We start from the raw sequence: 23,569 nt of genomic DNA, 5'->3' as shown, positions 1-23,569 counted from the left end.
CGAGTCTAATGTTTTCTGATTTAATTAAGGATACGTGTTGACCACATTCCTCATCTGGTGCGAGGTTAAACGCATATAGCGTATAACCGTTAAGGAAATCCTCTCTGTCTATTGCCAGAGCTTGATTTTTAAGGTGTCTTCCGGTGGATAGAACGAGTTGGTAAAATTTTCTCACAGCAGCTCCGTTTTCATATTCTGGTTGCAGGGGTTTACAGGGTAATGCTAATCCGTCTTGGTAAATTGATAAATATTCAAGATTAAAATGTTTAAATGCGAATGGGTTTTTATCGTACGCACCCGAGAAGGCAGAGTTCTCCGTCATTGCTAAAATAATAGATTTCGGTAGTGTTCCAAGAAAAAGATTCTCATGATTAGAAACTCGTGCTCCAACAGGTATTGAAAAGTTTTTTAAACATACTCTGTCTATAGGGTATTTAGCCGTTGTTGAAAGGAGCGCCTGTGCATGACCCATCCGAACTGCAGGTGCTACTGTGACTTTTTTAACAAAAAGTGATGCTGATAAAATCTGTAGTTTATAAACCGTCGCACCAGATTTCATCAGACAGAATTCATCTTTAGCTCTCATCATACGTATTTTTATATCTATACCGTTCAGCATCAGTTTTTCTTGAAAGAAGATGTCACTGTGAATTGGGGCTAGTAAGTGAACAACATTTCCACCAGTGGTGAATACAGCACGCTTACGCAACCCTGAGTTTTCACCGTCAGGATCGGTTTCATCCATGTGTCCTGCTGTGTCTTTGTAAAAAAGTCCTGCAGAAAAAATTGATTCAAGGGTATCCCGTCCATAGTTGATCAAGGTCTCTATTATACAACGATACCCATAAGTTGAGGAACTTTGTGAGATTAAACGATCACCCAAAGACACATCCACCTGCGAGAATATTGTAGCTCCAGGGTAGTTAATCAGACCAACAGGTGCACCGTCTGCTATGTCGGTGCCGTCAGCGTTTACAATTTTAACATGCGTGTATAACATTGTATTATTCAGATCAATGTAATCTTCACCAGTACCGGCTATAAAAAACTCTATAGGTGAAGTATCTGTTATTGCCGAGAGCGGTGGGATTTCCACATAATTATTTTTTTCTATGGACGTCTGTGTGAAGGGGACTGTAAACAAATCTAATTCAGACTTTACACATTCTTCCGACATGTTATGAAGCAGAGCCATGGTTTAGAAAATGGTATTGAGTGGTCTTAAACGTTTACAAGTTTTCTTTACACGTTTCACACGTCTCCTCTGCTTACGTTTTGCAACTGATCGTTTTTTACTTGTGCGTCTTTTTTTCTTTATGGGGAAACCACTCCCACTTCGTCTCCTCCTCACCCCTGGTGGCTTACGTTTTCTGTTTGTCATGACCATCAGACCGTTACCATTTTGACCATTATTGTTATTATCCGTGTAGGATTTAGTTAGAGCTGTAGTTACAACATCACTGACTATGCTTTTTGCCGCTGTTTTTAGATGAGGTTTAGCTATACTGAAACCTCTTTTTAACAGCGGTAACGCCGCTCTGAATAAACTTCTAAATATACCTCCAAGACCAGCCCCATACATGATCGGTCCTCCAGCATATCCCGGCATTCCATTTCCGGCCTGATTCTGGTAGTATGAAACGTAACGTCCGGGATCCGTATTGTATGACGTAAAATGTGTCATTTTAAAATAAAGACTGTTTTACCGGTCTAAAGTGAAGTTTTACAACAACTTTGCCGTAGGTAAAAGGTATTTCTTTGTTCTGATCGTCTTTGACCTCGATTGCTATTTCTGTAATATGTGATTTATTTACTGGTAGGTAATGAGGCTTTTCGTATCGAACATTAATAATATGATTGTATTCCCCTTGTATGTGCACACACCTTAACAGTGGGACGTACGAATCACCAACTGATTGAAATTCTATTACATCAGAATATATATAAAATGAATAACATCCGGCTTTGATATCGCTTTGATGTGGTGCATACGTCACTACTGGTGCTCCGGCACCTCGATAATCTTTTGGGTCCTTTAAGGTTCCTATAGATAGTCCTGGTTTTAACCCCAAAATGACAGCCAGTTTCCCATAAAATGTTAAAGATGTCTTAGGCGGAGCTTTTAGAAATATTTTGTTTTTAATATGATCATATCCAAGAGTGACCCGTAGTGGTAGAGTTGAATTTATTTCTCTAATTAGAAATAACACATCCTCATAATATCCACACTTTAACGTTTTACGTAGCTTAGATATGTTTTTATCATATGCATCATCAATGATAATATTAACCCCATCATCTATATTATAATACCGTTCATCCGCCTGTAGAACGTCTTTACTCGTCTGGATGATGAATGAAGCGTCTTCGTCGCAAAAATTATACCAACTATAAGGGTAATCTATTTCAATTAATCCAACCTCCCATGCACCTTTCAGATCTATAGTTTTTGCCAATCTTGTTCTGTAGTTAGATATTCTGTTTTCAGGATATATATAACTCGATGCATTGCAGGGTAGAGTGACGTAAAATCCACCCTCTGCCATGGTTAGATTTTCATAAATGACCTGTAGTGTATGCTATCCATATCTTTATGGCTTCTGTAAATCCACCACGTCACGTTCGGGAATCCATGAAGAGAACTTATCATCCCATCCTTTCCATCGGACCAAGTAAAATACACCTTTTTTAGTTTTCTTCTTATCCAAAATTTTATCTATCTTAAATGTTTTATCCTTATCCACAATTATCTTTTGCAATTCGTGTTCATAAAAGCATCCGTCGATAATTTCACCGTCATAGTCTTTTAATCTGTAAACAGGTGGTTGACGAGGTATACACTTTGCTATAGTGAAAAACTCTTCTGTATAATTCTGTTCATAACCCTTAGAAAATACATTTCTTACTTTAGAAACTCTAACAACATCCCCGACTTTATATTTAAACACCGGTTTAGTTTTTCGCATGTCACCGTACAAGTTGTGAAACACCAGCGTTTCATTTTCTTTATTCACATCCACCGGTTTCATTTTAATACTTTTATGGTAACTGTTGTTATAACCATGTAAAAGATCTTAAAGAATGTCGCAGTAACGTTTTGAATTCACTGCTGTTAAATATCTCCACATACGTGTTTTGAGCGTTCTGTTAAAACGTTCAACCACGCTGGCTTTTAAATCACTGGCTGTGGAAAAAATGATGTATGTTGTATTTTTTAATCAACTCTTGAAAATGTTTGTTAAAAAATTCTTTTCCTTGATCGGTTTGTATTTTCTGTGGGATGCGTCCCTCTTCGAGAATAGATTGGAAAGCTTTAGTCACTTCAACACCAGTTTTGTTTTTTAATGTGCGACACCATGCATATTTCCCAAAAACATCTATACAAGTCAATAAAAATTTTATATTATCATTTTCTTTAGAATAAGCGGTCATATCAACCAAATCTAGCTGAAATTGTACATCTTTTCCATACACAACCACTCTATTTCGTTTGTATTTGACGGGAGCAGTTCTGTGTAATGTATAGGCATCTTGAGAAGCTAACCATTCTTCCACCTCTTTATCTTTTATTTTAACCCCATATTCCTCTTGTACACCACTTTGTAAGCCTTTTTTACCTCCTAACGATCCATGATGTGAGGGGTTGTAGTAAACCTTTTTCATGAGATCATGAGACATGATTTCTCTACGATGACCAGACAATAATGACTCAAATATTAAGATGAAACATGATTTTTATTTTCAGAAACGTCATGCATACATATGTGTAACATGTGTTAAAAGTAAAAGAAAAAAATGTGTTACAGATCATCTAAATAATAGAGAAATTTCACACACATAACAAAATTGTTTTCAATCACATATTCGACAAGTGTGTCAATAATTTTATAAACATCACATGGGTCATTTCTTGATAAAAGTGTTGCGCATACATCGGTTACATAAGTACATAGACATAAAATATTACCTATTTTAAGGTTTTCCTTACATTCAGGCATTAGTTCCAGAATATTTCTCACAAATACATCGGGTGTACAACTGTCAGTAATACACATATTTGTCATAGCATCCCATTCATTAGATAAGCTTCTCGCTACACACATTTGAATCCTTAATTTTGTTAAACGCTTGTTATCGATATGATATTCAGCATCAACAATCTTGTACAATAAATCAGTGATTTCACATTTAATACGTTGTTTAAAAATACATTCTACCAGAAAGTGTAGACTGCAGAGGTTCCCCATGTTCAGACTTGCTCGGTGGTTTCAGGATGACTGTTCTTCCAACTGTCGACAGCGTTATAAACGGCCTGTTCGCAGGATTCATCCACAAGCTTTTCTCTGAGTGCTGACAGAGCGTGTACAATGTAGATCTCGTTTCTGAGTTCACACAGAACAGTCTCAACAACGCCTTGAATCTTTTGCAGGTGTGGTGTAATGCCAAACGTTTTCAGGGTGGTGGAGAGAATCAGTTTTAGTTCAGGCTTGAGTAGTTTTCTGGACAGCTCCTCGAAGCATCCCAAAAAGTAATAAGCCGGGGCTTCAAAAAGGCATGAGTGTTGCGTTTGACTCGGGTGATCAACTTCGCATCCATAGCATTCATTCTTTAATTTTTTGTCTATCAAATGTTCCAGAATCACAGCAACCACAGCTTTGATGACCTTGTGTCCTGTCACTCCTATGCAGCCATCCACAGCGTCAGAGCTGTCAGCGTTTGTATTGGCGGGTACGTAGTTTGCGAGGAATGATAGGTTATGATAGCCGAGATCAATGCAGAATTTTGTCAACCAGGCTTTGTCGAAAACTTGTATGGACAACGTCTGTGGTGTCGCGTTGTCATCCGGCATTGCAGGTGCTGTTTCGGGTGTGTTGCTGTAGCAGCAGCCAGATGTAAATTCTTCAGGCATCCTTGATGGTACGTAACGTTTGTTTGAATGTCAGAGGGGGTCTGGCAGCTTCCCCTTTTTAATGGCTGTAATAAGTGGGCGGAGTTGCTCTGAATTTAGGGAGGGTGGGGTCTTTCTCATCAGGCTTAAACAATTGCCTTCTTACAGATTTGTAAGTGTCATACTTGTCACACCATTTAAACATTTTGTTGATGCATGAAAAAATACTGTCCATCATGTGAGCATCTTTCCATTGGAACAGGAAACTGAGTTTATAATGAAGATTGTGTTCCGTTTCGGGAATAGGCCACACACGACACTCGAGCTTTGTGTGATCATTGCAGTAAAAAAAATATACCCAGTCATTAGGTAGTTTTTTATTATGATCAGCAACCACACGAAATCGACCCTTTGGATAATCAGAATTCCATTCAGCAATATAAAGCGGCCGATCACAGCATTCTTTGAGGTCGCTCCACACGTTGCAATAAAATAATTGCCAATCTTTCTGTGTAAAAACCAGTTTTGGTGTATGCCATGTAAAATCGTCTTCAAAATCCGTACTGTAAAGAGTCAGCAACCGTCTCGCTTTGTCAAACCTGTATCTAACGACACGGTCTTCAAGCATCTTAAAATCACGTTGAACAATGTCTCTGTAATCATGGAGAAATGTTGTCAGACAAACTCCTTCTGTTTTCTTCGGTGCCCAAAATGGTGGTTGATCCATTTCCACACGTCCTCTTGTAGGTGAAATACACATCAGTTTTTTCGTTTCTTTAGGAGTATGTGTTGGTGGTGGTGATTCCATCGTAGCAGAATATTTTTCCCAAAACACAGAAATGTAGCCTATATAATTTGTATTTTCATCATATAGAAGTCATGTATTTATACTTTCCAAAACACATACCCGCCTAACAATTATTATGAAGAACCAACCCCTTTCTGCCTTTTCGTGATTGGCTGGCTGAATCTGGGGGGTGTGGTTAAAGGCGGAGTTGGAGGCGGGGTTACGTGTGTCTCCTCGTTTCTTATGTTTTAATCATTATGTGTTTGACATCAGGAGAGAGTGGTCGCACTTTTCACTGCTCTCGGATAAGATTTTGATTTTGAGGGTGGTACAGAGGCGGAGTTTGGTGGGGCGGTGTCTTAGACTAGTTTTGTCATCATTTCTTCTCTAACAGGCAACGAGTGAGGATCTAAGTCCGGATATTCCGTAAGATCAGCTAAATCTTTTTTCCTAACTTACTTCGTTTTTCTTAACATATACTTACTTTTTTAAAAAACATTTCACTTGCAGTACTTAGGCTATAAGCTGTCGTTTTGTTTAAAACTATTCTACTCATTTTTAAAACTTAAAATGTGTTTTCATTACGTTTAAGAATTTATTTATTTTCTTTATTTAATTATTTTTCTTAACTTTTTTTAAAAAAATAACTTTTTTACTTGTTTCAAACTGTTTAAAGTCTATCTCAAATCTGGCTGTGTAAGTTAAGGGTCTATGTATGCGCGCGCGCGCACGGAGTTTTCACACCCGCTTTTGACAGCTTCCCTCTCCGGAGGGAGAGAGAGACACGGAATAAACACGGATTTCGCTCCCCGAGTCTCCGTAAGATACATCTCCGTTTCTTCTTTAACAAAAACTCTTACTAACATTATTTACTCTACTAACAGTTTAATTCTAACATCGTTTTGTTTTTTGTTTTTTTAAATAATACGTTTTAACACTTTTTAACTGAACTAAACAAGAAAGAAAGAAAAACTAAACAAACTGTCGGATTTTAACATGTCAAAAAACTTTCATGTGAAAATGTACACCTTTTCTTGAAATAAAAGCAACCTTTTTCCCCTCTTTCTAAACATATACACATTTAAATGTTTAAAGCACATAACTGCCCAATGCACACACACAAAAAAAAAAACCGTCACAATGTCACTAATAACAACGCCTTTTTCCCCCGCTACGATATCAATTTGTATTTTGATATCAAAAACATCCCTAGTTCAGGGCGGGGTGAATTAGGGGTCAGATGGCCAGGTGTCCAAGTGTCCAGATTTGGGACACGCGAGGGTGGGAGGGAAGGGGGAGGGAGGGGGGAATATTTTTATGAGGGTAATAACAATCAATCATCTTGACACAAAGTGCCCGGAAACCTCTCTCTCGTACAGCAGCCTCTCCCACCTGCAGCCCGAGAGCAGATCACCCCTCTGCGTACCGACGACAAATGATTTAGGACAGGCAGTGTGAAGGTATCTCCCTTGTACAGTCAAACCGATCTACTTCTCCTTTATTTTAACAATTTAATTGGACCGTTTATTCTTTTCTTGTTCACAATCACAGATATTTTAGTGACAGTTTCTGAACTTGTCTGAGTTTATTACATATGAGAGATTACTGCACATTCACTACACATCTATAATGACATACTGTATTCAAACAGCAATAAATTTAGTTAAATAAACATGCATATATAAAGTGTAGTGCAATTATAAATACCCCTTTATTAACCATAGGCTGTTAAACAAACAGAAACGGTAAAACGTGATGACGTCAGTGATATGCAAATTGGCGTATGACGTATCCCCCCTTCATCAGGGGGCCCCGTCAGCGATCCCTGCAGGGGGGCCTCTGCATTTTGCGCTACGCCACTGAGCTAAAGGTTGTCAAATGACACCCAGCAATCACTTTCGGTCTGTAAAATGGTAAAGGAATTTAACCATTAGATCGAATGCACGAGCAAGATAATCAAAAGGATTTTAAAATAACTTACCACAAACACTCAATTTCACCTTCTTAATAGAGCACCGGAACACCAACACAGAGGAAAACGGGCTCGATCAATCATTAATAAACCCTAGACATATCCGTTTGGTTAAATGCAGTTTTGTAATGCAGTGAAACAAACTGCTGACTGCAAGGGAGGAGGAAACAAATAACGATATCACCACTTTACTACAATCAACTTTCCATCAAAAAACAACGAGCAAAAGCAGCCAGTTACCTGCAGAAGGGCAGACGTAGATGCAAACCAACACCAGGATCCCTATAAGACGCAACACTAAACAAACATACAAAACATGAGCTTTCCCAATGAAGCAACCTGTACACAGACGAGCTGTCATCCACATACCTGCCGGCGAGTGACTGAAACCGGGAAGTGACCAATCGGAAGGAGCGGGACTCGTGACCCATACCATCCTTTTTGTCATTTTATATCTTCCCACACTGATTACTAATAGGGTAGGGGGTTTGCCATCAGCCACCACAGAGGGGCGTTGCTTATCTGGCCACATATATTTGAGTACCACCTGCATAGCAGTGAAAGCTCCCATGTCTTCAAATAATGTCTCCCAGGGGTAGCATGTATATTGTAAACAGCAAAGGACCTAAAACTGATCCTTGAGGCACCCTAAACTTTATTGGGCTGACTTGAGAAGGCTGTCCATTAATATTCACAAACTGGTAACGGTCAGTTAAGTATGACTTAAACCATTGTAGAGCTTGTCCCTGGACACCTGTAGACTTCAAGCGATTTATGAGGATATTGTGGTCAATGGTGTCAAATGCCGCACAAAAATGGAGTAGAACTAATAGCGAGATGCACCCTTGGTCAGCAGTTAAGAGTAAATCATAGGTTATTTTCACTAATGCGGTTTCTGAACTGTGATGAGCTCTGAAAACTTACTGAAACACTTCAAAAATATTGTCTGCATACAGGAGCATAATTAAGTAGAAACAACTTTTTCTAGTATTTTAGTAGAGGTGTGAACCTGCACTAGTCTCACGGTTCGGTTCGGTTATGATTATCATGCCATCGATTCGGTTCAATTCGATATTTCGGTGCTTTCCATACACAGTTTTATATTTTCTTCACAGCAGCATTTCTTGTATTAAAATGTATGAATATATTTATATTTATATACTATTTGTAATACAATTTTGTCATTTAATACAAACAGTCAGATATATAAACTGTAACTTTAAACAAAACGAGCATTTAGCAAATAATATAAACAAATATAAATATCCAGCTCAATTTCTGATCCTTGTCTAGTTCTCTTACACCCCTTTGATTGGTCACACCCTCAAAAAAAAAACGGTTGCGATTGGCTCTTGCGCGCTGCGTTCTTCACAGATGAGTGATGCTGATAAGCGACAGGCGGCAGCAGCGATCTCAAAGCTGATGCATGATAGACACGGTGGAGAAAACTCTGCAGACACGCGCTTGTTTCTGGATGCAAAAGTAACGCTGTAAAACAGCCGAGAAGAGAAGAAAAACCACGCCAGCAGGTCAAATGGGCCACTTTGTTTGTGTGTGAGAGAGAGAGAGAGAGACAGACAGAGAGAGGCTACTTTCATTCTCTCGATCTCAGTGAAATAGGGGCTATTGTTGTATATGTCAGTGAAAGACTAATCCAGCAAACACACACAGTGAAATTGTGCACAGTTTATGAGTTTTAAGTAGTTAAAGCGCTGTATATACTCGCGATCGCCTCCCTCGCGACAGAGCGCATATGAGGTAAATGACGTCAGTAATAACCGGTTATGATTATTACTGATCCGATACCGAATTGTCCGCGTCTGCATCGCAGTGCACAGAAAAAACGATTATTTTTGACACCCCTATATTTTAGACATAAATGGAAGATTTGAAATGGGCCTATAGTTGTTGGTGCCTAGTTGCGGTTTTTTTAATAATAGGCTTAATAACAGCTAGCTTGTAAGAGTTTGGAACATGGCCTATAGTTAGAGAAGAGTTGATAATGTTAAGAAAAGGTTCTCCTATAGCAGGCAGCAATTCTTTCAGTAATTTTTTATAGCTCTTCCTGTTCTATGATTTTGAAGCACTGTAGGTTATTATTATGATTCAGTGAAATATTTACAGGATTTGGAGAATAAGCCGGTGCAGAAAGTTTAACATTGCCTTTTTTCTGTCTAAAGCCTTCTATTTTATCAAAAAATTCATGAAGTCATCACTACAAATTAGAACAGATTTTAAGATTCTTCTATTAATTTATAAGGCACTACAAAACATGACACCTTCTTACTTTTCTGACTTTTATTTTTTATATCTAAATATAATCCAAACCGTTTGCTACGCTCTTCTAGCACTCGACTTTTAGAGGTTCACTCTGTAAATCTGATGTAATCTGGCAGCACTTCTTTTAGTCACTATGCTGCAAAAATTTGCAATTGTCTTACGAATGAAGTGAAAGAATCCCCCAGCATTGTTTAAAAAAAAAAAAAAGCTTGTTAGGACGCACCTTTTTAAAATTGCGTATGAATATAACAGTTTGTAAAGTTCATGCATTTTATATATATATATATATATATATATATATATATATATATATATATTAGGGGTGTAACGATTTATCATTGTACGATTTATTTGGATGCAAAAATGTCACAATATGCATCGTGGCTTTATGATGATTTGATTACGATATGACGTCTGTTTTCTCTTATTAGTTGTGCTGTTTGCACGTGAGCTACGTTCCACCTGCTGTCGCAGATTGCAGCAGCACTAATGTTAGCAGACCAAGATGAGTGGAGCTGAAATAGAGGATGGCCCATCCTCTTAAAATCAGACGTCTGGCAACATTTCGGTTGTACAGTCATTGCTTTAGACTCGTCTGCTTTTTGACACGCATACTGGGTCAAACATAGCCGAAGTTTTAAAGTCTTCACAGTGATTTACATACTTTGCACAGCGACATGGATTTCTAATGGTGTTGAAAGAGTCACATACTGTATTTATAAGGTACAATTCACCCTAAAATATCATTCTGTCTTCATATAATGATGTATTGGCGGCCGCAAAATCACACATGACGTGAGCTGACCGTGAGCTGTTACTACAGAGGGCAGATAGACGCGCGCGTATGGCAAGCCGTTTTATCATTTAAACCTTTGTTCTGACTATCCATAAATTATTTAGAGATATCTCTAATTATATTTTGACTAGTCATAATTATAATTCGACTAGTCAGAATGACAATTAGAGATATCTGCAATTACAATTGTACTAGTACAAAATCAGATTGGAGATATCTGCAAATATATTATGACTAGTCATATTCCTCCATTGACTTCCATTAAAAAATATTTGCAGATATCTCTAAATGAGTTTTGACTAGTCACAATTGTAATTAGAGATATCTCTAAATGAATTTAATTAAATATGAATTAAATATATTTATGGATAGTCAGAATAAAGGTTTAAATACTAAAACGGCTTGCCATACGCGCGCGTCAGCTTCAGTGAACAGAACCTGCAGGTTGTGACGAACAGGTAATAAAGTAGTAAACAACATTCAGTTTGTGGAACAGAGTGATTGTTCAGGAGCCGCGTGGGAAGTATAAACAGTGTAGTGGTTTTCTTGGTTATTCTCTTACTAACTCAAACTCAGTCTGGAGGTTATGAATATCAGAAGAATATACTTTATTGTCGACAACAAAGGAGAACTTTCAGGAGACCCCCAGTAGCATCTCTGTCTGAAAAATTCTGCCTCACTCCTGTTCTTGGCTTATTTAAATACCCTTTTACATCCGTTGTTTTCCTTTGTTCTCCATATATTACACAAGATACCTCCTAGTTTAACCCCTGACCCCAAATACCACCTCTGACATCTGTTTCCTGAGACACCTCAGGCTCTTTTACCACTCTCTTTTCATCCCTTCTTTTATGACCCCTAGTTGTTTCCTCAGGCCATTTCCCCTTTCCAATTGTTTTAATGGTATGCAAGTCTACAAGCAGATTATACACATATAACCTGAATATATAGATTAACTTCACACTCCAAAGAGCACAAAATCCACCTCATATAATCCCTCCTCTTAAGACTTTAAGTCTTAATATTCTTGCTTTTGGCCCATAGTGCAACTTCATGATCTAGCCCTCAGCCATATTACCTAATGACAAATATATGTCACAGTATTATTACAAATGACCAAATCATGTAATTGCACTTTGGAATAGAATCACGCCAAACCTCTGTGTCCTGTTCTGACGAGGACACAGTAAAAGACTTGATTCTATTTTGTTGATATCATCATAAAAGTAGTATTTTAAGCATACAATTAGTTATCTATTTGCTTCTGGGGGTCATGATTATTTAACATACAGTAAAGAATAAAACTAAAACAAAAAATTAACATGCACAATCTCCCAATCTAGGGTCACAACACAATATTCTAATCTAACACCCACAAAACATAATCCGTAGAGTACGTTGATCTTCAGCCCAGATACTTTGCGTATCGTAGAGAGCCGCCGTTTTGGGGTAGAGGTTACTAGCACTTAACACCCAAGGCATGGATCCTCTTCATCATCCTCTTCTTTATCTAAACTATAAAAATTTTTAGCACTAGTTCATCTTTTTGACCCTAAATCTGCACATACTTGCGAGCATTCTTTGTTTCGTTCTAGCCTTAAAAAGTGTTGCTAAAGACTTTATGTTGAGAGTCTATAACCTGAAGTTGTGGTGATTATCATCACTTGAATTTGTGGCACCTTCTGTATTTCTCACTCAGGTATATAATCAGAATTACTCTTTTAACTGTTCTGATGAACTGCTTCTGCCACACTTTGCAATTCGTTGGTTTGAGCTTTGGGATTTTCTGCCTCCTCTGTTTCCCGTTAGCTTTCTCTTGCTGGAGCTTTTTTCTTTAGCTATCTTGTGCTGTGGTCCAGATGGTATCCAGTTGATGGCATCCCCTTTGGTAACCTTGGCATAAGGTCCATTTCTCCTGATTTCACTCCACTTTCTCCAGAAAACCTCAGATATACTCGATCACCGGATTAATCTCCTGCTTCTGGTCCTTTCTGGTTTCCTGTACAGATATCGCTTTGCACATGGCAGTTAGTTTCCTCATAAAAGACCAAACCTCTTTCCAATGCATTAGAAATGTTCTCCAAACATTCCACAAGGTTAAATAGGAGATTACATGCAAGGGTCGACCCAATAGTACTTCATGCAATGTTAGTTGCTTGTTTCTGTCAGTTTTCATGCAATCATTAATGCAAAAGGTAACAAATCAATCCAGTCTAGTATATTATTTTAACATATTTTGTTAAACTAGGCCTTGAGGGATCATCTTCAGCTCTTTCAATCATTCCTTACAATTATGTGTAATTGCTCAATTTTCTTTTCCAATTTCCAATACTTTATCAATACATTTACTTATCTATTCACTGAATCACATATCCACTTATTTATCTACTTAATTACCTTTATTCACTTTAATTGACTTTAAGTACTCTAATTTATTTTTAAATGTAGACACATTAAACTTATTTCTAAAGGTATTCCAAATCTGAGACTTCTCTTGTCTTAAATGTAATCACTGTTTCTTCTTCCCTGCTCTGCTGATGGAATTACCTTCACTCATCTACCAAAACTGTCATGCCCAAAAGTTTGTATCTCTTGCCCTAAGCTAGTTTCATTATTTCAAAACATCCACAATCAAGTTCTTGAATATCCCCTTAAGCCTATTGCTGATCTTTTACTCACATTCTACTTTGCACAAATGCCACATGTGTACAACGATTCACTAATCACTGCATTCAAAAAGGAGATCATTTTTTCAAATCATTTTGCTTGCTGCTTAATTTTCCTTATCATTTCACTCTTGATTCAATCCATGTACATCACCAATGACAATATGTAGAAATGCTGTTGTATCAACAATCTGTACTTCCTATTACAAAAATCATACCTATCTTTTTTTGCTTCCCTTTAATGCTACACATGTTCATAAAGACTAGTACGTTGTTTATTTGTACTATAATCTAATTAAGGTTGTGACTCTATACTATTGTTAGACCTGCTACTTTATTTTCTTTAATGAAAAATCAATTTTCTTATTTATCAGCTTATCAGTTATTATTGCATCTGGAATAGATACAGAATCTTGTTAACACTAAACCCGTCATCCCTAAAAAGTTTTATTTATGTCTTTTACTTAGCTTGAGCTAAATGTACCTGCAGACAACTAAGTCCTACACGTTACAATATCCATCTCGAAATATTCTAAATCCTTTTATGCATTCTAATGTATGTATAACAGCCTATTTACTTTAAGTGTAACCAAGTGTCTACCCTCCTCTGTTAATAACCTAAATAGAAATCAATTAATTACTTTAATATATTTGGTATCCAAACTAACAAATTTAAGTGCAGCGCGTGTTAGGAACCTCTGCTAAGAAATTCTCTATCACTGACTGTTCTTAAATCATAAATTTTACAACATCTACTTTTGTCTGCTTTGACTAATGTCATAATCAAAAATTAAATTCAAATCAAATTCAAATAGAATCCATTTTATTCTTCACCTACACAATCACAACTGAATTGAAATTGACTTTAATTAGGAATGCCATTACATATCTAAGTGTTTCTATTTTTGCTTTCTTCTCAAAAGTTTCAATAATGCCTATTCCAGCATATAACAGACCTGCATCTGGTTTAATTTTAATTAATCCTCCCTATGCTGGTTAATTTTGTTTTCCCTTAATGTCCTGAACTGTTAATCATTATTAAAACTTGACACCTAAGTAATTTCTTATTTCTGAGCTATTTCTTATTTTGCATTTTCTATTAATTAACATTTTTCACTTTTCAGCATTTTCAGCTCCTAATTCCTTTCTGTTCTCACATCAAACTGGTTATTCATAAACTTTTGTTGTAATTTTCTACAAGTTGACTGAAAAATCACTGGATTTCTTTATAGGTTCCTCTCTATCTGATCTGATTATTCATCTTTAGTCCTTAATCCTTTTTGCTTTTAATTATTTCTTCACATATGTAAAACAACCTATTTTCTGTTTTTAAACACTTTTCTCTTTCAAATATTCTTTTAGTACATTTAGAATAGTTACTTTTTGACCTATTCAGTACTGTGAGTTCATTTCACTTTTTTTTTTTTTTCATTCCCTTTAAATATAAATCACTTTTCTGTCTTAATCTCTGACATAATTTTTCTCTTAAATCTTGGTTTAGTTTACTCAAAATAAGTTTTCCCTAATTTTTAACTTAAATATTTAATTCCATCAACTTCTAACCCAAATTATTTTTTGTGTTATAAAAGCTGTCTCTTTTTCTTTTATTAGTCACCACTATGCATTATAATTTGTCCTCCTATGTTCAATAATCTCTATGAATTAACCTATGAAAATGAACCAAAATAATTTAACATTCTTCATAATTTATCATTTCAACCTTACACATTTAAAGTTTCATTGTACATTATCATCTAAGACTTTTCTTCCACTTTACATGATACTTTTCTTTTTATCAAATTGACAGGAGTCTGATTTGATACAAGAATGGGTAGCTACACTTTTGCTCTTATTTTGCCCTCTGAGTGGTCACAATGTACTCAATTTGGACTATAGGTCGACTGCTTTGAGATGGACTGCCAGACTCCCCCTCCTCACACCCTGAGAAGACAACTGGTTCATAGATTGGTTCAGTCTTTTCTGTGGTGTCCATATCAGGGCACAGTGTTTCCCCCTTCTTTCTTAGTGCTGGCTTCTTTTATTTTGTTGAGCTGATGTAAAGTTCTGGTGGAGCGCTTTTTCTCTTTGATCAGTTCATCATTAGCTTGTTTGCCTCTTTCAGTGTCTCTGAACATAAGTAGCCTTTCCAGTCCTCAGTAATTCCTGGGCATGCAGTGCCTGCCTCACTGCTTTCACAAATGTCCACAGCCAACAGTTTGTCCATTGTGTTTTTCAAACACCTTTTCCATTTGCCAGTGCACTCAGAGATGTCTGGTAGATAAGAGACCACAGTCCCCCACAGTCCATCCCTTTGTCCTCTTAATTAATATATGGAATTTAGCTCATGACCTATAAAAGTCTTTCCTTCTTTCCCATTTTTTTCCATCAAATCAAGACTCCTCTCATCTATTTTCTCCTCTTTACGGTTTAACAGTTTATTTTTCTCTAATTCACAATCATTTTATCATATGTAAATGTTTAATTTTCTATTTCTTTAGTGTTCTTCTAAATAATTTCTTTAGCTTCAGATTATGCTTTACTTTACATTTCTCCTCATCTATGCTAGTGTTCCTTGACTAGCCACTCATTTTTACATTGTAACATTTTCTATACTCAGTTTCTATTTTTTCACTGCTTACATCACATGTTTCTTCTGTTTGCCATTTGTCATTATCTTATCTTTTATTTTCTCTGTCACATATTTTAGTATTGCATTTTTTATTTCCATATCTGTTTTTCCATACCTGATTTAATTCAACAATACTACATGGTGGCCCAATATCTGGTATAACTATTCAAAATCATTACTGCTATAGCTCAAAGTTAATATTATTAATTAAATTCACATATTTATTTACTAAAAGCATTTTTCATTTTTAAAGTGCAATGTTTACTTATCAATTTAGCTTCTTACTGCTTAAACTTTAAAATTAATTTTTTTAACTCACTCTAATGCATTCTTTAACATTTACCTAGCTTCTATGATTTTCATCTGAATCACTGTACTTTACTACAAACAAATGACATAGCTGACTTTGAGAAAGATGACAAAACATTTTTTTTCCCTTAAATCCAATCAAATTCTCTAAAGTCAATTATTTCTTTAAATTGTTACTGCTTTTTTCTTTTTATCTTATCTGTTCAATGTGCCTATATTGTAAGCATATTTTAAACATCTAATTTTATCTATGAAACAGTGGACTTATTTTTTCCTATTTCTATTTTATTCTTTTTCCTTTCTGTAATTTAAGTTTTTAGCTCTTAGGTTTTCTTATACATTTTAAAACTTATTTTGTTACACATTTTATAATTAAATCTTCAGTTAATCAATATTAATTTTTCAAGTTTTCTTTTTCTTTCTTATTCTCAATCAAAGAACTAACTTATATGTTTTTTATTCATACTTATTTAGTAAATATATTTGTTTATTAATACATTCTTTTACTCCATACTTCCTTTATCTCTATATATATTGATCACTATGGCTTCATTTATTCTTTTTCATTAGTAAAGTTTCAAACTCTTTTCTATATAATATAACTCTATTATTAGTACTTTCTCAGTTCATTTATCTTACTATACTACTTTATAATTTGTCTATTCATTAATAACTTATATTCTATCCAAATTATGTTAAAGTCTATGTCATTATTTTATCTATAGTTTGATCTCCTCTCATTAACTCTCCTCTTCTCTGTTTTCCTAGTGCTGTAAATAGGCAATCTATTTATTGTTCACACATGGACACCATAAATCTCTCTCTTACCCCCATCCTGGAGCAGACTGTCTTTCACTCATTGCTATGTCAGGAATTTCAGTTCACTCTGCCTATTGTTCTTTTTTTTAACATATTCAAACTTAAAACACAAAGATAATTTCAGAAAAATGTTTATTCTTCTGCTTTTTACTCTGTGTTTTTTAAATGCACATGTTCCATTAGTTTTAATTTAGGAGACTCCTTTCTTTCTATCATAATCTCTTCTCTTAAACTGCATCAATCACTTTCCTTCTCGCTCTTTAATTCACACCACAACTATGCAGCCCTCCTTTTAGATAATCTACTACAATCAATCTTTTAACCAACTCTTTTTTGAAAACAAACTTTTTAACACATTCACACTTCTAATCTTATTACTTTTCCTCTTCTCATTCACTCCTCTCCTCCACTCAGTGTAACAGGAGCTGCATCCCCCCATCCTCATTTCATTCAAGGAGGAGGAAGGCAGTCTTCTCTGCCCACCAATGTGGACTATTTTGCCACAATCTGAAGCAGCAAATACACAAACACTTCAATTAAATAAATACTCTACACTACACTCCTCTTGAGTGACCTGTCCGAGCAGCCCTCTAACCTTAGAGCGGTAACCACAGGCTTTCGCCTACCCATGCAGCCCTTTGTTTATCTCCTCAAACAAAGCGGTATCGTAGGTCTTAGCGCGCATCTCTCTACTTTAATCTGCTTTAATCTCTTAACTGTTACCACACATTAAGGACTCTCACTTAAAACTTATACTCTATGCATATCTTACATCATTAATAATTTCCCAAATCTGGGTAACAGTTACTAGTTAATGTTTATCCTATCCATCAAGGCCCACTTAGGAAAACACAGATCATTTGCATGCAAATTATTTTTCTTCTGTTATTCAAAACCCCTTTTTTCTTTAATATCTTTTTTACATTTACTTTTAATTCTTTAAAGCTGGAGAAACAGTTCAAGTGTATTTACCTGTACAAGCAGGTCCTGGCAGAAAAAACACAAACTAATAAGCATAAAATCGCTTACCGTTTTTTATTGTGGCCACATATTTGTGTTTTCCCTCCAGTCCAGCATGCACAGCAACACCAGTCCTGCTCCTTTCCAGCCCACCCAGGGACGCCAAATGTAGTGGTTTTCTTGGTTATTCTCTTACTAACTCAAACTCAGTCTGGAGGTTATGAATATCAGAAGAATATACTTTATTGTCGACAACAAAGGAGAACTTTCAGGAGACCCCCAGTAGCATCTCTGTCTGAAAAATTCTGCCTCACTCCTGTTCTTGGCTTATTTAAATACCCTTTTACATCCGTTGTTTTCCTTTGTTCTCCATATATTACACAAGATACCTCCTAGTTTAACCCCTGACCCCAAATACCACCTCTGACATCTGTTTCCTGAGACACCTCAGGCTCTTTTACCACTCTCTTTTCATCCCTTCTTTTATGACCCCTAGTTGTTTCCTCAGGCCATTTCCCCTTTCCAATTGTTTTAATGGTATGCAAGTCTACAAGCAGATTATACACATATAACCTGAATATATAGATTAACTTCACACTCCAAAGAGCACAAAATCCACCTCAACAGCAGTGGAAATGAAACCAAAAACGTACACATTATTTAAACAATCATATCGCATTTTAGAGTTATGATTACAACGAGCATTAACCCTTTTGAGCACAGAGGTACACAAAAATGCACGTCAACATGATATACTTGATAGCGCCGACATCAGCGACGCCGAAGAAATAGTAAACCTGCCTAAATTGCTGAAAAGAGCCACGACTGTCCTGTGTAATGAAAAGACGGCCACCCTGTAACTCATCATGCCCAACATGAAGACATGGTTATTTTATAGAACTGCTGATTACCTGGAAATGTGGATTTTTTTTGCACACACAAAAAACGCAAGTGACCAAGCAAAGCCTTAAGCTCTCACTGTTAAATTCAATTGAATAGAAAGCTTCTTTTTTTTTTTTGCACCTTTACTTAAATTGTTCCTTAATTTTGTCTCTGTCATTTCAATAATATTTTTTAAGAAGTTTTTAAATTGTTTTATTTTCCAGAGACAGGCCTGTTTAATATATTTTCTTAAAGAAGGTTCAGTTTAACAAGTTGAAACCAAAGGAAATACATAAAAAATAGTTTACTAGGTAAAATTAGCATTTCAGTAAAATTTTCAATTATTATTCCAAATATCGTGATACATATCGAATCGTGAACGTTATATCGTGATACACATCGTACATGTATGCCTTTATCTGAGTATATATTTTGCTTTATTTGTCTATACATTTTTTTTAATTTGGTTTATTTTACAATGCCTATTTGCTGTTTGTGAAGAACTTTGACTTGCAAGTATGTAGGAAAAGTTCTATACAAATAAAATGTATTATTATTGTTAATGTTGTTTTGAAGTCATACTTAAAACTGATTTTACTGATTTCAGTCCAAATTTTCAAAGTACCATTGTAAACAAGGTATGGAGCGGTCACTGAACAAATGTGCGAATATAATACCAACTTTACCTCAATCATTTTATCTATTCCATGACACTGCAAGGCAAGTTTATTTATACTGTAGCACATTTTATACTGAATGTTAATTCAAAGTGCTTTACATAAATAATGAAAAACTATCATAAAAATAAATCACAACAATACAAACAAGGACATTTTATATTTTAAATTAATTTATTCACTTAAGAACAGAACAGTGGGGCTAGTTTGAATGTGTTGCTTATTTAACAAATACACAGCTAAACAATATGCTAATTGTGACCATCAATGTTAAGTTAAAACGGCTTTGGCATGTAAGTTGCTGTGCACTTTGCAACAAGATAATGTAAACAAGCTGACGTTAACTACATGGGTAATTTTAACCGCTAATACAGCAGATTCCTTGACAATTACAAATTATGAATGATTCTGCATCAACTACATTGAAGAGAATACCTTCATTTAGGTGAATAATATTCTATACTTAGAAATTTAACATTGAGCCCTAGCCGCACACCTAACTTGCGTGTCTGTCTGTCTGTGTGGACAGCGTCAGTATGTGAGACGAGATGGAAAAGCAGGCAGTGGGTCAAACCACTATGAGGAAGAGGGGGGAACTCTTTCCAAATGCATTTTAAATAATAATTGCGGGGTTTTATCTACTTAGACAATTATTTTAGTTATACATACATATATTTTTCACAATAGAGTGCGGTTTTTATACATATTTTTTTTGGTGAGGGGGACAATTAACATGTTCCCCCAAGGATTTACGCCTGTGTGTGAGATTCAAATCAAAAGCATCAGCGCTTTATTAAATGGCCTTAGCAGAAGGCATCATGCATATCAAAAACAGGCAAAGCAATAGATTATTATTATTCAACATATCCCAGATTTTAAAAAATATATTAGATGTAAAACCATTTGTAATATTTGACATTTTAAAAAATAACTTTAATTTAATTACACATTTTTTTCTCAGTAACTGTAACAAAATACTGTTACTTTTATTTTGTAATTAAATTACGTAATGCCGTTACATGTAACTAGTTACTCCCCAACACTGCCTGAGCTCATAAGATTTTTGAGCCCAGGGCTCCCTCCTGTTGCAAGGTGAGAGGGGAGTTTGAGCTCAGGTAAATCTTGAGAACTCCCCTGCTGTAGTAATTAATGGATAGATAATTATTGCTCTAAAAAAATGTCTATAGTGCCGATTTGAATTAATCGATTAACTTAAATTGCATCTTTTTGTACGGTGGGAGGAAACAAGGAAACCCCAAAATGCAATGGGATTGAGGGCATAAGCGGAAGTAAGAAAGTAGCGGAATAATCGATGCTGAAAGAAAAATTGTCTGTGGAGAAAACTTGACGCTGGAAGAAGAAATTAGAAGGATAAGGGGATAAGGTAGGAGAAAAAAAAAGGGGTTAAAAGGTAGCAGAAACTTTCCACGCTGTAAGAAAGTAAAGAAGGGGCAAATAATTGCCAGGCTGAGAATCTTGATGCCGGAAAGAAGAAAAGGAGAGTATATATGTAAATATGTATACATATATATGTGTGTATATATGTAAATCAACAAATGAGTAAGGGCCAGGGAGGGGCAATGATTGACTCCTGTGGGAGTTGAAGCTCGGAGCAACCCCTTAGAACTGATGTGGGCATTTCTTCTGTTGTTTGTAGTCTGGGAAAGGGAGGGGGTGGTGGAAACTACTGCAGGAGGTGGCCGGGCGAGCTACATGTATATCAATGGTCCTATTATAAAATTATTATTGATTTCTTTTTTGATAAACAAATCCGCTGTTTCAGGTTCGGTAGTTGCGGATTGTAGATTGGGACAGAATAAATTGAAGGAAGGGAGAGCTGAATTGCCCGGGTTGAATCAGTAGGTTAGACCTGAAATCAGAGAAGTTCATTTCTTGATTTTTTAAAAAAAAAAATTATTTTTAACACCTGGCATACAACCTTGGCGTGAGCGCTGCCACAGTAACTGCATATATGGAGGAATTTGCAGGGAGCCATGTAACACCCGCTAATATTAAAGTTTTGGCAGATTGCGTGATTGGAAGCAGGAGAGAGAGAAGAAGAGGGGAGAAGAGAAGGCAGATTATAGCTGGGTGGACGAGGGACGTAACTAGTAGATTAAGGAGGTTGTGCAGAATCAGATGGGGGAGTGGTGAAGGGGCAGGATGTGGTGGGGTGGAGACTGGAGCGGGAGACAGCGCAATATAAAGTGGCATCCTAAAAAGACTTGGTTGTGGAATTAAAAATCCAGGGTCCCCCAGTAAGGAATTTGATTCCGCTGAGTCACTCTGATATAGCATTTGGCGGAGAACAATTTATGATATGTGTAAAAATGTGTACCCCCATAGGAGAGCACTAGTTCGGTTATAATAGCCATGTAGTAATTTAACTCGCGCCTCCTATGGGGGAAGACAGAGCAGATGACGTCAGTATAGCATGCGAAGGCGATGGAGAATTCGGAGAGAGATAATGTGCATGATTGAGTGTTGGATGATGGTTTAAAGGGTACCTATGGTAAAAAATCTACTTTTCAAGCTGTTTGAACAGATCTGTGTGTTGGTATAGTGTATAGACCAGGGGTGGCCAACCCTGTTCCTGGAGAGCCACCTTCCTGCAGATTTCAGTTGCAACCCATTACAAACACACCTGCCTGTAATTATCACATGGTGTTCAGGTCCTAATTAATTGGTTCAGGTGTGTTTGATATGGGTTGCAACTGAAATCTGCAGGAAGGTGGCTCTCCAGGAACAGGGTTGGCCACCCCTGGTATAGACCGTCATACTGGGGTGATATGAACACACCCTGTCCTTTTTTTTTATTTAACTACAAAAAAAAGGGTCGGCCAATTGGAGCTGTTTTCAAATCGATCGCACCATTACGTAGGTGTGCGATCCCCCCGCCCACCAAATTGATTGACAGCTGCGCGCATTAACATGTTCCGGAAGTCACCTGTATATGTCAACAAGACCAGGCAGACATACGCAAAGCAACCGGGAATAAAAGGTCGGTTCTGTTCGCTAGGATCATTTACATGTTTAAAGTGTTTTAAAACAGAGTATGTGTGTAATTAATTACAGCGTTTTACTTCAGCTTTACTTCATCAGCACAGCCGCGTGTCAGAACAATTATAAAAGAGGACGCTTCAATCCCGGTTTGTGGAAGTTAAATCAGGTTTATTTTGTACATTAGCATAACCGATATCCACACAGTACTTGAGGTTAGCCTCAACTAAGCTAAGCGCGTTCTGTCTGTCTGCCTGCCTGCCTGTGTGTGTGTGTGCGCGCGTTAACTTTGTAACGATATTGTGTGTGACTCATCAATGCAACTACACAATACTGATTAGTAAAGGTTAGTTCTTACTGTAGTATCTCACAAACGCTACGTGAGACCTTTTTCTTTTAAGTCTGTCTGTTGTCTGACGCAGCTGAGCGAGGAGGCATGTAGAAACAGTAGGCGGAAAAAACTCGTCTTAAAGGCGCAGTACGACAAAACCACCCCCTGCTGGAAATCAGTATAAAACAGCATCTTGTAAAAAGTATAATGAAAAATCTCATGGGTATTTTGATCTGAAACTTTATATACACTTTATAAAGACGCAAAAGACTTATATTAAATCTGAAAAAAGGGGTAACCTAGGTGCCCTTTAAGAGAAACTATGAATTTGCCGCAATTTACCTGCCGTTCTGCCGAGGGAGGTGTAATGGGTGAAAGGAGTAAGAAGAGATCTATATCTGCACCTGAAAGAATTTGTTTGAGACTGGAGGTGATTCCATGGCTAGATCATTCCGATGCGGAGGGAGAGGTGTGGCTGTGTATAGTGTGAAAGGAAGGATGTGGCGTAAAAACTGATGTGGGGAGAGTAAGATGAATTATAGTTTCATTGTTGGTGCATGCGAGGGGAAGAGA

The 23,569-nt window shown here is 36.6% G+C and overlaps 1 long non-coding RNA gene across 1 annotated transcript in view; it reads right to left on the bottom strand.

Annotated features, from left to right (window-relative positions):
• Nucleotides 1-23,350, bottom strand: part of LOC147843488 (uncharacterized) — a 143,088-nt gene extending 119,738 nt beyond the window's left edge. The window contains exon 1 of the long non-coding RNA XR_015493595.1: nt 19,063-23,350. This is a non-coding gene — a long non-coding RNA (uncharacterized LOC147843488). The remainder of the gene's footprint in view (nt 1-19,062) is intronic.
• Nucleotides 23,351-23,569: the final 219 nt, after the last annotated feature.

Source organism: Danio rerio, chromosome 6, assembly GCF_052040795.2.
Source record: "Danio rerio strain M-AB ecotype USA chromosome 6, GRCz13ab, whole genome shotgun sequence".
Classification (NCBI taxonomy): Eukaryota; Metazoa; Chordata; class Actinopteri; order Cypriniformes; family Danionidae; genus Danio; species Danio rerio.
The sequence above is the reverse complement of the archived record's forward strand: the minus strand, read 5'-3'. Positions and strand labels throughout refer to the sequence as shown.